Raw genomic sequence first — 15,748 nt, forward strand, 5'->3', positions numbered from 1 at the left:
ATTCCTGTGTTGTTTCCCTGCTGAGCTCCTCTTTGGGCCTGAATCTCCTCTCACTTACACCGGGGTAAACCAGGAGTAACTCTGCTGCATTCAGAGTTATGCTGGTATAAAGCCAATGTACATGAGAAAGAAACAGGCTCTGATTGCAATAACCATTGAATGTCAGTGAATCCGACTACCATCCCACACTCTGAAATGGAAACTACCTTTGCTTTTGCCCGTCTTTATAGGTGGGAATGAGACAGAGGGTGAGAGACAACAGAAAGGAGAGAAACGGGGGAGACAAAACAAGGCCAGGAACTTTCCTACCTGGACTAGGCTTCTCATTTATGCAGAACCATTTCCTTCTTTTCCAGGTTATCTCCCTGGAAAGGGCACGAGAAGGCCCCTTCCTCACCGATAAGACAATGTTGCATATAGGGTCCCAGTTCAGAGCTATCTGAACCTTTGACTTCTCTCAGTCTCACTGAGTGCATCCCCTCCAGGTGACAAGCCCTGTGCCTTCACTTCTCTGGGGGTGGAATTCCATGATTCTCCAACTCTTTAGGGGCGGGTGGCTGAGGTACAGCATGCCATGTACCAACAGTGATTGCTCAGCAGGCCCAACTGAATTTGGGTATCCTGCAAGACTTCCTTTCAGGAACACGGAGGCATACAACTGATTTTTTCAAAGTGCAAAGCCATGCAGTCTGTGTCTTTCTCTCCCCTGAGCTCCAGGGTTCAGTTTTATCCACTCCAAAGTTCTTTGCTGTAGTTTCCTGCCTGGATATCCCCCGTTTTGTACCAAGTCAGTGGTGTTGAACTCAGCATGGTCAGAGGTCAATTTCAAAGGGATTGACACCTGTTTTCTCCTTTTCTGTATCCACAAATGGGGAATATCAAGAGTTATTGTCCACTTTCTGGCCTATCCACTGTCTACTTCTGTTGGAATTAACTCCATGGAACTATAATCGCAACCACACAACAATCAAATTAACAGCCGGACATACCATATTTTATAGAATATTACAGACAGCTTCCGCATTCTTCATCTAGGGAAGATAGTGTAAGTAAATTATAATGCCCCTCCCTCACACCCAACATCACAATGCCTCCGCAGACCATCCTGGCTTTTCACCAGGTGTGCAAGAATTGGACATGTCCAAGGTATGAATAAAGTCTTATCTACACCGCAAATTGTAACTGTGTTGTAACTGACTTGTAGTAGGAAGAGAGCCTGAAACATAAGCCCTTGTATCAGAGGCCTGGTATGAGGCAGGACCTGCTCACAGAATCCAGCAAGAACAGGCCTGATACTGCAAAAACACACATTCCTAAGAAGTGCTAAGGACAGAGTACTCATGCAAACATCCCGATTATCAAGTGGTACCAGAACACCCCAATATCAGGGATGGTACAAAAACATTTTCCAAGAATTACAGGCATACACTGACCCCTCCTAAAAGATAAGGTCAGGATGACAGCACATAATAAAAATGTTTTAATAGAACCAGCACGTATAAGGTGATAACTAGCCATGTTAGGGGGTAGTGACTAACTATGTCAGAGGCAGTACTAACTTGTTTATATCAGGGTATAAAAAGGTATCTCAGAAGAACTATCTTTGTCCAGCCGAGGGGGGAATGGAAAGTCCTGCCATTCACTAGGCTGAATCCATTGTCAGGGGCATACATGTCTTAGTATCCTTGTAGAGTCTGCCAGGTGCTATTACTGTGCTTTGTCAACAATAAACATGGCCTGGCGCCTTCATATCTTAACGGATCTTGTGGTCATTGGGTGGTTCGCTCGAGGTCTGCTGTGCCGGCTGACTGCGCAGAGCTGGGGCAGCACACAGGGAGAACACACACACGCAGCCAAACATCTAACCACATGACTCACCACATTGATTGCATTTATAGGTAGGATCTTAGTATAGGAAAGCAGGGGTTTGTTTGTGTGTGCTTTCCTTGTTTAGGGGTATTTCAGTGAAACAAGATCACCTTTCAACATATCTGTTAAAGCACTTGCAGTTCCCCTCTCAGGGCAGGTGAAATTGTAACAAATACCAAATCCAAAAAGTTATTCAGTATTCAAAGTATTAAAAAAGTTGCAAAAGGAAAAAGAACCAAAAAATCAGGGCATTCCCATGGGCTGCTGGCAGCTTTGGTTTTTGCAGAAATTTATAGTAAAAGGGCAGATTTTTGCAGATGCCGAAAGACACTTCTGCATTTCATCATTCCACATCCTGTTCCTTCTTGCTCACTCCAGCTTCAGTTTTAATAACTCACAAAAAGGAACTGTGATCAGCACAGTCAAATATTGCTGATTTTGGGCAATCAGGTCTTGCAAAAGAATGCTAACCAGGAGCTTTTTGCCAGTTGACTCTATGCTCTTTCTCTGCTCATCCTGTCACCCTCTGACCAGTTTCTGAGCGACACTTCCAAACACAGTGGGCAAACTATAATGTCTAGTTAAAGTTCTTTGTGTTTCCAATCAGGGGCTGTCAAGGTTCCTCCCCCACTCTGAACTCTAGGGTACAGATGTGGGGACCTGCATGAAAGAAAAACCTCCTAAGCTTATCTTTACCAGCTTAGGTCAAAACTTCCTCAAGGTACAAAATATTCCACCCTTTGTCCTTGGATTGGCCGCTACCACCACCAAACAAATACTGGTTACTGGGGAAGAGCTGTTTGGACACGTCTTTCCCCCCAAAATACTTCCCAAAACCTTGCACCCCACTTCCTGGACAAGGTTTGGTAAAAAGCCTCACCAATTTGCCTAGGTGACTACAGACCCAGACCCTTGGATCTTAAGAACAATGAACAATCCTCCCAACACTTGCACCCCCCCTTTCCAGGGAAATGTTGGATAAAAAGCCTCACCAATTTGCCTAGGTGACTACAGACCCAGACCCTTGGATCTTAAGAACAATGAAAAAGCATTCAGTTTTCTTACAAAAAGACTTTTAATAGAAATAGAAGTAAATAGAAATAAAAAAAAATCCCCCCTGTAAAATCAGGATGGTAGATACCTTACAGGGTAATTAGATTCAAAACATAGAGAACCCCTCTAGGCAAAAACCTTAAATTACAAAAAAGATACACAGACAGAAATAGTTATTCTATTCAGCACAATTCTTTTCTCAGCCATTTAAAGAAATCATAATCTAACACGTACCTAGCTAGATTACTTACTAAAAGTTCTAAGGCTTCATTCCTGGTCTATCCCCGGCAAAGACAGAATATAGACAGACACACATACATTTTTTTTCTTTCACTCCTCCCAGCTTTTTGAAAGTATCTTGTCTCCTCATTGGTTATCTTGGTCAGGTGCCAGCGAGGTTACCTTTAGCTTCTTAACCCTTTACAGGTGAGAGGAGATTTCCTCTGGCCAGGAGGGATTTTAAAGGGGTTTACCCTTCCCTTTATATTTATGACAGGGGCTCAATTCTCTACTCTTTTGGACCTTGTGCAGGCACAAAGACCAATGCAAAATGGGTCTCAGTCACTGCCATTCTAAAGTGATAGCATTTTACATCTTCTTTGCATTCACTTTTCACAAATATAGCAAATGACTAAATACACTGCACGGTCACGGAGAATCAGGCCTCAAGACATTAGAGACAGAGTCATGACTGAGGGTATGTCTATACTGCAATGTAAGCCCAGGGTTAGTGGGACTCGAGTCAACTGACCCATGTTCGGGGATCATGGCCTTGAGCATCTACATTGTAGTTAAACCCTAAATTAAGATTTTTTTAACCTGTGCTCAACCTAGGGCTCTGGTGTCCACACTGCAATGAGCAGCCCTGAGTCGAAGTAACCATATCCCATGGTCCCTAGCATCCCCCGTCCCGAAATGTGGTCACTCAAGCTCTAGGACCATGGTGCATTCTGGGAAAACTTTACTGCCCGCCCTGCACATTACAAAGAAGCAGCTTGATTTGCAAAAGGCTTGATGGGTTCACTCTCCATTGCAAACCCAGGAGGCTCTCTTATAGTGTGCTTGCGGATCCAGGATCAGAAGAGAATGGGTTAACACTGACCTGAGCTGCTGCTGTTCTCCAAGCGGGGGGATGGGGAGGCTTCCGTTTTCAAGAGATTGCAGATTCAATAGAGTGGATTGCAGGCAATTGAGGAAGTTGTCCCATGGAAGTGTCAGATACTTCCAGCTGACTCCTGGGACCTGCAGCAACACTGCAGAGCAATAGGGCTCGGATCCCGGGTCCTGGCTTGAGCTTGGACCCTCCAGCCCTGCATGGTCCTGGGACCATGGGTCTGAGCACTGGATTAGTGCAATTGCAGTTTAGATGCAAGAGGGGTTAGCTTTGAGCCTGGGCTCAAGCTTACATTGCAGCGTAGACATACCCTAAGAACCAGAAATTGCCGAGGCCTGACATGGACAGTCCCTTTCTGACCCCAGGCAAGTCACTGAGGGTATATCTACATTGCAATTGAAACCCCACAGCTGGCCCATGCCAGCTGACTCAGGCTCATGGGGCTCAATCTAAGGGACTGTTTAATTGTGGGTTAGACATTCTGGCTGGGGCTGTAGCCCATGTTCTAGGACCCTCCCACCTTGCAGGGTCCTAGAGCCCAGGCTCCAGCCCCAGCCCACACGTCTACACCACAATTAAATAGCCCCTTAGCCTGAGCCCGGGCCAGCTACGGGTTTTTAATTGTGGTGCAGACATACCCATAGTACAACATTTTAAAAAGTTCCACTACTGATTTGGCTGCCAAACTTGAGAGACTTTAGGTTTGTTTTACAGGGTAGCTGAGATCCTGCAGCTCCCATTGACTTCAGTTGTAACTGTCATACCTGGCTAACTGCCTGGCCTTTGAAACTCTTTGCAAGTACTTGAGAATGGGTTATTAATTTCACAAAAGAGGAATGCACATAGGGCAGTTCCCTATCACTACAGGCAACTTTTGCCTAGACCCATATTTCCTTTGGACTAAGGTACTATAGGGTAATTAGAAGTCCATGGCAAGGTAAGTAAGGTATAAGCCTCTGGAATCTGGTTTATCACCCAATCATTTTAGTTTTAAAACCTTATAAACGTGAAACTAAATGTAATGAAAATTAGTTTTAAATAAATTGGGCCCAATTCAGCCATTGACTTGAATGTTGGTACACTGGAGATTTGTTCTATCCATTACCTAAACATTTCCTGAGAAAATACCAATACCTATCACTTATACAGGGCTTTTCACTTTCAAAGCACTGTCACATAACATCTCACAGTGCCCTGATAAACAAATATCATTAGCCCCATTTTATGGTTGTGGAGGCTAAGTAATTTGCCCAAGGGCACAAGTCAGGCGGTGAAAAACTACCTTGTGGCATCAACTCTGGAAAAAGTGAGCAGACGAGGTAGCTGCTGTAAAGGCTCATCACCCTCCTGTTTTTCCTAACATCCCCTGCCATTTCAGAAATCTAGTTGCATATCCCTGATATCAACATTATAAGAATTCTCTCAGCAAAACAAATTTGAGCTGAACGGTTTTCGTGTTGTTGTTTACTTGTTTGCTTCTTTCTGGGCATGGGGAGAACAACTTTATCTCAGTGAAATCTCCCTGCTTCAAAAGGTATTTGCTATTGTTTGGCAGGCAGCCCTGGCCTGTCAGTCTGCATCTCACTCTCCCTGTGTGTCCTTCATCTCTCTGACTGCGATAGTTTTGCATGCAATTCATGTGGAAGGAAAGGTCCAGCTGAGCTCTGCTGTCACATACACTGGCAGGGAAGAGAGGGAATGAGGGGAGAGTACAGAAAGGGAAGGGAAAAGGAGACATTTATTGTCTTTTGGTGTCAGCCATCAGTTTACAAAGCTGCTGTTGAAGCCAATCAGAACGATCAAAAAGCCCAGAGCTGACCACCCCCCTGAACTTTGAGGTACGTGATACCCAGATCAGATTAGTGCCATTCATCCCCAAAGATTCCAGAGTTCTCTACACAGGGATCACTTCACCCACAGAACTGCAGCCACCTCTGGGATGGAACGTGGCAGCTGTTTAACAGGGCTCAACAGCTCCATTTAAGGAAGTAAAGAAAATTATTGTATCCAGTTCAAACCCCAGAGTGACTTTAGGCAGACAGGATGGAGTTACAGTTAGGTAGCACCCAGATTTCCAAGTTGAAATCAATATGGTTAAATGATAGCATTTCTGTTTGATAGGGTTTTTTTTAAAAAAAAGCATAGACAACTACATTCAGCACCCTCTCCCAACTTCAACCCCTCCAAAAAAAAAAACACCAACCCCTCTATGTTAAAGAATATTAACATTGCAAAATAAAATACTCAAAAATTAGTAAATGGCAGAATTAAGATTGTCCATATGCGGTCCCCTTGCACATATACACCCTTCTACTCCTCTTACCCCTCTCATCCCTCCCTCTGCGTCCCTCCCTCTCCCACCTTCTGCCCACCTCTGCCTCTGTCCTCCCTTTCTGGCTCCTACTCCTAATCTTCTTCCACGAGCATGCTTCTAATTTTCCTTGGGGGTGCTCAACCCCCACTCAGTGCCAGATGCTGCCCCAACTCCACCCCTTCTCCCAAACCCCCATCTTCATCCCACCTCTTCCCACCCCCACTCAGCTCCCACCCCACTTTTTCCCCACCCCGTTCTGCCCCTTCCCCCGAGCATGCCCAATCCCCGCTCCTTCCCCTCCCTCCTAGCACCTCTTGTACGCCACGGCATACAGGAGGTGCCGGGAGGGAGGGGGAGGAGTTGATCTGCAGGGCCGCAGGCGGGCAGCAGTGATGGGGGGAGGGCAGGGAGCTTGGCTGCCAGTGTGTGCTAAGCTGGAGCTCCCACGGAGTCAGTGCCTATGAAACGAGGTGTGTGGTTCAGTCAGTTCATAACTCTGGTGTTCATAACTCTGAGGTTCTACTGTGCCATATTGGTGTGGCAGTGACATGATATCTTTTAATTTCCGGTCCCCCTGCTTTAACAACTAGACACACTCCCTACCAGAGCTGGGCCCAGAACATAGATTTCTTAACTCTCATTCCTCTGTATTAGGAAAATGATCTAAATACCTTCCAAGCAGTGCCCCCTTTTGCTTAATAAAGGTCCTGCAGAAGCTTCCTCTGTGTAACGGGACTGTTGCCCCCTTACTAACATTCAGTTGGGGGTGTTTTAGTTGCTAGCTAAAAGGGGAAGGGTCTATGGGAAACCAGGACCCTGAGACTGATAGTCCCCAGGAACAATGGGAAGAGGCCAATGCTCCAGGTCAGCCTGAATGACAGGGCAGGCACGCTAATCAGAGACAGGAGGCCAGGGAGGTCCCATCCTCTGTGTGAGCAGGATTTGCCTGGGTCAGACAGAGTGGGGCTGAGCTAAGGAGAAAGCAGGGGCCCAAGCTGAGCTGGGGAGCAGAGCTGTGCCAGATCCAGAGGGACCAGAAAAGCAGCCCAGAGAGAGCAGACCCTGTCCTGGGAGCACAGCTGCAGCCCCAAAGCCAGAGGCACAGCCCAGAGAGAGCAGACTTGCCCTGGGAGGAGCTGCAGCAAACAGAGCCAGAGGGGCCAGAAAAGCAGCCCAGGAAGCAGGTCAGTGCTGGGAGCAGAGTCACAGAAGCAGCCCAGGGAGCTGGAGGCAGAGCAGCAGCAGTGCTGAGACAGCGTGGTGCAGCTGGGGCGGGAGCAGTCCGGAGCTGGGTGCGGTGAGCAACTGGAGAGACCGAGGGGGACGCTGGGCAGCAGGCCCAGCACAGGGAGACACCTCAGCCAAGGGGCTCTGCAGGCCAGGCTTGGATCATAACCCCAACAGGGCGGGGGCGACACTGGGAAGAAGGGTCCTACCACTTAGAGCCTGAGAGCGTGTGGCCACCACCAGAGCAAGTGTCCAACCCACAGCACCCCTGCAGCACAGCCAGGGCCTGAGCAGGAGGCCTGGGACTTACAAGGAACAGACTATGAACTGCCCTGACATTCCAGAGACACTGTTTGTGATGTTCCCTGCCACAGAGCGGGTTGATGTGTTTCCTTTGTTCCCATTTTTCCTTTTTCTTTTTAAAATTAATTGTTGATTAAATAACTTGCATTTGCTTTAACTTGTATGCAATGGTCAGTGGGTCAGAGAAGTGCCCAGTGCAGAGAGAGTACCCCGGAGCGGGGACACCCTAGCCCCTGTCCTAGGTGACCACAGCAGGGTTGGGGGTTGAGCCCCCCAGGAATCCTGGGCCCAGCCTCGTTGGGGTTACGAGGACTCTGCCAGACAGGAGAGTGGAAGGGGAGTCCTCAAGGGCAGGGAGGCCACTGGGTAAAAGAAGTGAGAGCGAGGACTCAGATCCTTTCACTAGCCCACTTCACTGGGGTAGCGCAGAAGCCAGGAAAGTTCCCCACAAGAGCGGGACTGTTCCCCCGCTTATATCTGTATATAGTAGGCCAACTAGCTACTGTTACACAGAAGCTCTGAGAGAGGTCACCTGCTGGCCCCTCTGTTGATTTGACTCTCGAGCATTTTACGGGCCTGAGGAACAGTGGAGAGATCAGAGGTGGGACCCTCACAGCTGATCAGACATATGCTGTCAGGGATGAGCAATTGCAGAGATGAGAAAAAATTAAGTCAGCTGCTGAGGTGGTGTCTTGCAGTGACACTTACAGCAGATTGTGTCTTTTCATTGCATGGCAAACCATGTCTTTACTTTTTATTTTTATAGTTTGCCAGTGAATTTGCTACTCAGAAAAGAGAGACTAAAGGCAGGGGCTTGAGGAAGGCAAAGAGACATACAGACAGATTTTGATCTTAGTAATTATTTGTTTTACAGTAATGCCTAGAGGGCCCAATTCAGTAATGTACTTAATACTAAACTTTACACGTGAGGAGTCCTGTTGGTTTCAACGTGACTTCTCCGTTGCTTTTAAAGTTAGGGATGTGCTCAATACCTTGCTACATACGGCCCTGAGTTTGGGGCCCCATTGTGCTGGGCACTGAATAAATAGATAGTGCTTCCCTGAAGGGATTACAGTCTAAGTAGTCAAGGTGGGAGCGTAAACAAAGGGGTGGGAGCGTAAACAGACTCAGAGAGGACAAGTGATTTACCAAAGGTCACACAGCAGGTCAGTGGTATAGAACCCACATATCCTGAGCCTCCAGCCAGCATCCTAGCCACAGAGTTACTCTGGATTCACCCTGGTGTAAACATGCTCTACATTTGGTCCATAGGGCCAGATACTATGGAAGTTATATTTTTGCACAGGTCTGTAATAGAGCTATGGAATTTGTGTTCTGTGGGAAATAGTGACATTTTGAAACTTGTTTTGGTTCTGAATTGGAACAAAGAGTCAACATTTTGAAATTTACCACAGAATGGTATTCAGAAAAATTTCATGGAAACATCAAAATATTTCATTTCAATAACGTCGGAACACTTACTATAATACAAACTATTAAATCTATTATTAAAGATACCGTATGGAAATATATCAAAATAGTGTAGCATAATGGAAAAGGCTAAATTAATTTCAACAAAATGATAAAGTTGAAACTAAACATTTTTATCTTATTGAAGCTAAATGTTTAAGACTATCACTGGAAAGTCAAAACGATTTGTTTCAATGGTCTCTCACTGAAAGTTTGTTGAAATCATCCTATTGCCACACAATGTTTAGATTTTCACAAAACTGCATTTTCTGAGGTGTTGAATTTTCCCCACCAGTGCTAGTCTGTAGCCCAGGGGAACCAGGCCATTTTAGGTCTTGGGCCAGCTGCTCATACAATTGCTGTTTGACAGGGCACACAGGGTCATTTTCTTATAGGAAATAAGCTTTAAGTGCCCAATAAACCATTGCCTTGCCCTGCACCTGATGCCACCATTTGCAGTCACTTTGCACTAGTCTCATGAGGTGCAAGGCAACCCTGCGTTGGGCTCTATGGCTCCAATACTGTTCCTTTTAGTGGAATGTTTTGGTACTGGCCTCAGTGGAAGCAGGATCTGCCCCAACCTCTCTCTGTACCCTTGACTGGATACTGATGCCAAGGCTTAAGACAATTTAACAAAGACTTTGCACAGTCCAGGTGGCAGATTGTGGGCATTGACAATCAGAAGATGCAAGAAAAAAAAATTCTAAAAATGGATTTTGATGCGACGTGAAGAAAAACACAAACACAAAGCCACCCAGCCCCGCCACCTTTTTGTAATTCTAGCACTCTGTGCAACCTGTCTCTACCCAGCCTCCCAAATGATAACAAGTCCTGAGGCTGAAGTATGGGTTAAAAGGACTGTCTCACTTGCTGCTAGCACCTCTCTGTCTATTCTTCACATGGTCACATTCTCCAACACATGTATGTGTACGTGCGGGTAAAAAGTAAGAGACATTTAGGAGCTTAGAATACATCATTACAAATCAGTGAGAGAGAGCTTTGTCTAAGGGACTGGATACAGCCTAACGAGCCAGGCAGCTTAGGTTCTCATTCTAGTACAGCTGCTCGTCCACTGTGTACCTGAAGCAAGACACTTTGTGTCTGTAAGCCTGCTTCCTCTCCTATCTTCAGTTTAATTAGCTTTTGGGCGCAGGGACTACGTCCTGCGTCCAGTACAGCGGGGTCTTCATGCACCACTGTTATCTGAGTAATAATACACAAAGCACCAACTGAGCTTTTTTTAATAACAGGATGTGCTGAAAGGCTGCACTTGCTGGGGGGCGCCTGCCCCGTATGCTGACAGGTGGGCAGTAGAGCCGGTGTCTCCACAATTGACACGGGGCATTGTTGCCGTCAGACTGCACCCTTTCCACATCTGTTCACTGTGGATTCTGCACATTGCAGCTATTTGGAGCTGGCGACAGGACGGTCGGGCAGTCAGCTCACGGGCATTTGGAAGGCGACACCTGCAAACTCACTAGCCAAAATATTCTCAGCAGGACCTGAGCTCTAGCCACTATCCCAAGAGGAATAGGCTGGAGATGGGAAAGGGAGACAGTATCAAGGGCAAGGGATAGAGGAGAGAGAGGGGACCAGGGAGGGGGTTGATAGAAAATGATTGGAAGAGATTGGGGCAGAGAGGGGAAACAAAGGAATTTCCTATAAATCAACATTTTGTCATTTAAGGGGGAAGAAGGGGAGTGGCTGTTGCTAGCAATGACAAAAATTGGAAGGACCCAGGCCTGTCCTCCTGCAGATCCCCCACCCCCACCCCCATTTTCTCTGTTGCATCCGATGAAGTGAGCTGTAGCTCACGAAAGCTTATGCTCAAATAAATTGGTTAGTCTCTAAGGTGCCACAAGTACTCCTTTTCTTTTTGAGAAGTATGGGATGTGCAGCCTACGTCCTCTTCCACACTGAGACACTGTGAAAAGGAGGGAATATGATTTCAGAGTGCAGTTCATCATCTGTTCAGGCTTGAATAGGGGTTTTCCTAATGGCCTCACTCTTGACGTTTCCCACAAGATGAAAATTTTGAATTTGTGTCAGTTATGGACAGAACTGAGCCATCAGCACTATGGGATAAGACCTTTGTACCACCCTGTCCAGGTATCCTGATAGCAAAGGCTAGTACTAGATGAGTCAAAGGAAGATATAAACTTCCCATAATGCAGCCAGCCAGTTGGGCATTGGTTTATGGGCCTGATCCAAAGCCTATTGAAGGCAGGAAAAGATTCTTATTTACTTCAGTGGGCTTTGGATCAGGCCCCGTGTATATAGTATGATACGTGGAACTGGAGACAGAAAGCTAGGTTTCAGGATGGACTTCATTTGATGTGGCACTACAGACTCAGGAATGCAAGCTGGGGACTGGCTACTACCACCCAAACAGCACCTCAGAGCAGAAAACTGGTCTCTCAGCATGCTGAATAAAGATCTCTTTCCTACAACTCTGCCTGCCACATCACTTACTAATTAAACACCATGTGAGGGGAGGTATGGGAGGAATTCCTTCTTGAACATTGTGGCAATCTTCTAGGTCTGAAGCATGAGATTTGACATGCTGGGATCATGGCCGCTCTTCCTCTCACTTTCTCTTCCCTCTGGTTCCAATAAGTCCTGAAATAAATGTTCAGAATCCCAAAATGACAGAGGTGTGTGAGGGAGCTAATGACACTGGGGAAAAGCACATTTCTAACTGTCAGTGAGCTGTCATTCCAACCTCTCTGCACTGACTTTGATGATGACATGGTGAGAAAAGGTCCTATTGTTTATAGGTCTCTCTCAAAGTGATTTTGCGTGATGACTGAAGTGAATCCTGCACCACTGTCCACAGAAGGAGAAGGAAAGTGACATGCCTGAAATGTCATCTTTAAGGAAAAAAACCCCTCTGAACTGCATCCCAAGTGCACATACAGAAAGCATAACTGTCAAATTTCCATTGTCCCACCAAATGCAATAATGTCTTCTTTGGTGAAACGATCAATCACTCATAAAGACCTTTAGTGAGCGTTGCCTCTGCTCTGCTGCCCTGGTTCTAACTGTATCCTGGGCCCCTGAGTTCATGCAATATCCGTTTTGTAAATGTCAGATTTCATGTCTCTTATGCTGGTTTCTGGGAAGCGTATTAAGTGCAGCTAAGGTTCTCTATGTGTGCACTGTTGTGTCTCCAACATCCTTAGTACATTACTAGCCTCTCTCTCCTTGTAGCAGATTGTACTTTAGAATTTGCATATGTCCGTATGTGGTATTCTCACTTCAAATATTTCACTGCTAGTTTCTTGTTAAGAGGAGGGGAGAATCAAAGGCAGTAGCTCAGCACACGTGATCAGCCTTATAATGTTAAATTCGTGTATATAGCTGAGCTCATGAACAACCCTGTGATAATAAATTAGGGTACATAACTGAGCGCTCAGGACTAACCCTATAGTAACAGATCTGTGTCATCAGCAGAACACTCAAAACCAAGCCAAGCCAGCATATGCAGCCCAGTAGGGGGAGCTGTAGGTCAGATTAGAGGTCAATTGATAGAGCTAGTGTGGGAGTCACCTGCGCCTCTAGCTAATGGTATTAGCTCTCTGTTTTGCAGGCACTAAATTAACTCCCAGGGTTGTTTTTTTTTAAATTAAAAAGCAAACCAAGTATTTACAGCTAGATGGAGCCATTTGCCTATCAATCCCAACAACAATAAAATCTATTATGTTCTATCAAGGGACCTTCATTCCAGACTCATTCCATGCAGGGTGCGGGAAAACTTTTTAAAAGCACCATAATAGAGGCTGACCCCACAGGTATACCCCAAATTAAAAAAAAAAAAAGTAACAGACCCCCCTTCCACCACCCCCCCCCAAAACCCACCATGACTAAACAACAGAGTAAAAGAGGCATGTAGTGATGTGACGACTCACTGGTGCGGCACCTCCTGCTGGTCATCTTGGGAATTAGCTCTTCCAGCCCAGAGTGGCCTCCACAGGCCGGTGTCTCACCTGCTGCTGGCCCCCATGTCCCTCCCAGACCCCGGTGCCCCTCTATGTCAGGGTTCTGCCCCCAGCAGTAACCCACAATCTGGGTCACCCTTCCCAGGGGAACCCCCATCCCTCTATCCCCACCTTGCCTCAGCGGCTACTGCCAGTCACCATCTAGCCCCCGCTCACTGGGGCAGACTGCAGTCTGTAAACCACTCATCATCAGCAAGGAGGGTTTGGACCCGCTGCCTTTGCCTAACCCTGGGCTGCCCCTCTGCAACCCCAGTACCTGCTTTGGGCCTTCAGAAAGGCCTGTAGCCTGGGGGTTCTCCAGGCTGGAGCTCCCCAGGCCGCTCCCCAGCCCTGCTCCTCTCAGGTACCCTGCCCAGCTCCCAGACAGCCAGGTCTCTTCTCTCTCTCTACAGCTAGAGAGAGTTTCCCTAAGCGCCTGGCTCACAGCCTTTTATAGGGCCAGCTGTGGCCTGATTAAGATGTGGCCCCAGCTGTGGCTGCTTCCCCAATCAGCCTAGCCTATTGGCTCCCCAGTGCAGCCCTTTCCCAGGGCTGTTTTAACCCCTTCAGGGCCGGAGTGGGTGACCACTCTGCTACAAGGCAGTTGGAGACAAAATAATAAATAATAAATAATAATAATAATAATAATAACAACAAGTTTTAAAAATTGGAAGTCAAATCCTACTGAGGAAAATAGAAAGGAACAATCTCTGGCAAACCAAATGGAAAAGTATAATTAGTCAGGCCAAAAAAGAATTTGAAGATTAACTAGCAAAAGACACAAAAACTAACAGTAATTTTTTAAAGTACATCAGAAGCAGGAAGCCTGACGAACAGTGGGGCCACTGGATGCTCGAGGTGCTCAAGGAAGACAAGGCCTTTGGGGAGAAGCTGAATGAATTCTCTGCATTGGTCTTCACTGCAGAGGATGTGGGGGAGATTCTCACACTTAAACCATTCTTTTTAGGTGACAAATCTGAGGAACTGTCCCAGATTGAGGGGTAAGTAGAGGAGGTTTTGGAACAAATTGATAAACTGAACAGTAATAAGTTGACAGGACCAGGTGGCATTCACCCAAGAGCCTTGTCTTCCTTGAGCACCTCGATCATCAGGTATGAAACTGTAGAACTAGGGCTTCTCATTAGGCACCAGAGCAGCTGCACCGCTGTAGCGCTTTAATGAAGACGCCCCTATGCTGACAGGAGAGCTTCTCCCATCGGCGTAGTTAATCCACCTCCCCAAGAGGCAGTAGCTATAGTGATGAGAGAATCTCTTCTATCGACATAGCACTGTCTACACAGGGATTAGGTTGATATAACTACACTGCTCAGGGGGTATGGATTTTTCACACCTCAGAGTGACGTAGTTATACCGATATAGGTCTGTAGCATAGACCTGGCCCTACTAACCGTGGTATGTAACCTATTCCTTAAATCAGTGTCTGTACCAGATGACTGGTGGATAGCTAATATAATGCTGATTTTTAGCAAAGGCTCCTGAGGCAATCCTGGCAACTAAAGGCCAGTAAGACTAATTTCAGTATCAAACAAACTGGTTGAAACTGTAGTAAGAACAGAATTATCAGACACAAAGAGGAATACAGTACTTTGGGGAACAGTTGACATGGCTTTTGTAAAGGGAAATCATGCCTCACGAATCTACTAGAATTCTTTGAAGGTAACAACAAACATGTGGACAAGGGTGATCCAGTGGATAGTGTACTTAGACTTTCAGAAAGCCTTTGGCAAGGTCCCTCGTCAAAGGCTCTTAAGCAAAACAAGTAGTTTTGGGATAAGAGGGAAGGTCCTTTCATAGATCAGTAATTGTTAAAAACAGGAAAACAAAGGGTAGGAATAAATGGTCAGTTTTCACAGTAGAGAGAGGTAAATAGCAGGGTACCCAAATGATTTGTATTGGGACCAGTGCTGTTCAACATATTCATAAATTATCTGGGAAAAGGGTAAACAGTTTACAGATGATACTAAATTACTCAAGATAGTTAAGTCTAAAGCTGACTGCAAAGAGTTACAAAGGGATCTCACAAAACTAGGTGACTGGGCAAGAAAATGGCAGATGAAATTCAATGTTGATAAATGCAAAGCAGTGCACACTGGAAAACATAATCCCAACTATACATACAAAATGGGGTCTAAATTAGCTGTTACCACTCAAGAAAGATATCGTGGAGTCACTGTGGATAGTTCTCTGAAAACATCTGCTCAATGGGCAGCGGATGTCAAAAAAGCTAACAGACTGTTAGGAACCATTAGGAAGGAGATAGATAATAAGACAGAAAATATCATAATGCCAGTAAATAAATCCATAGTACTCCCATACCTTGAATACTGCATGAAGTTTTGGTTGCCTGATCTCAAAAAAGATATATTAGAATTGGAAAAGGTACAGAGAAGGGCAAAAAAA

The 15,748-nt window shown here is 46.0% G+C and overlaps 1 protein-coding gene across 2 annotated transcripts in view; it reads right to left on the reverse strand.

The window, feature by feature from the left end:
• MOCS1 (molybdenum cofactor synthesis 1) overlaps positions 1–13,753 on the reverse strand; it is a 67,590-nt gene extending 53,837 nt beyond the window's left edge. Inside the window, exon 1 of one of the 2 annotated variants that reach the window (XM_037895552.2) lies at positions 13,605–13,753. The gene's annotated coding sequence lies outside the window, so the exon portion shown is untranslated. Of the gene's footprint in view, positions 1–3,173; positions 3,254–13,604 lie in introns of those variants that run through there. The other variant, XM_043543516.1, reaches the window with a different exon arrangement.
• Positions 13,754–15,748: the final 1,995 nt, after the last annotated feature.

Source organism: Chelonia mydas, chromosome 3 (genome assembly GCF_015237465.2).
Source record: "Chelonia mydas isolate rCheMyd1 chromosome 3, rCheMyd1.pri.v2, whole genome shotgun sequence".
Classification (NCBI taxonomy): domain Eukaryota; kingdom Metazoa; phylum Chordata; order Testudines; family Cheloniidae; genus Chelonia; species Chelonia mydas.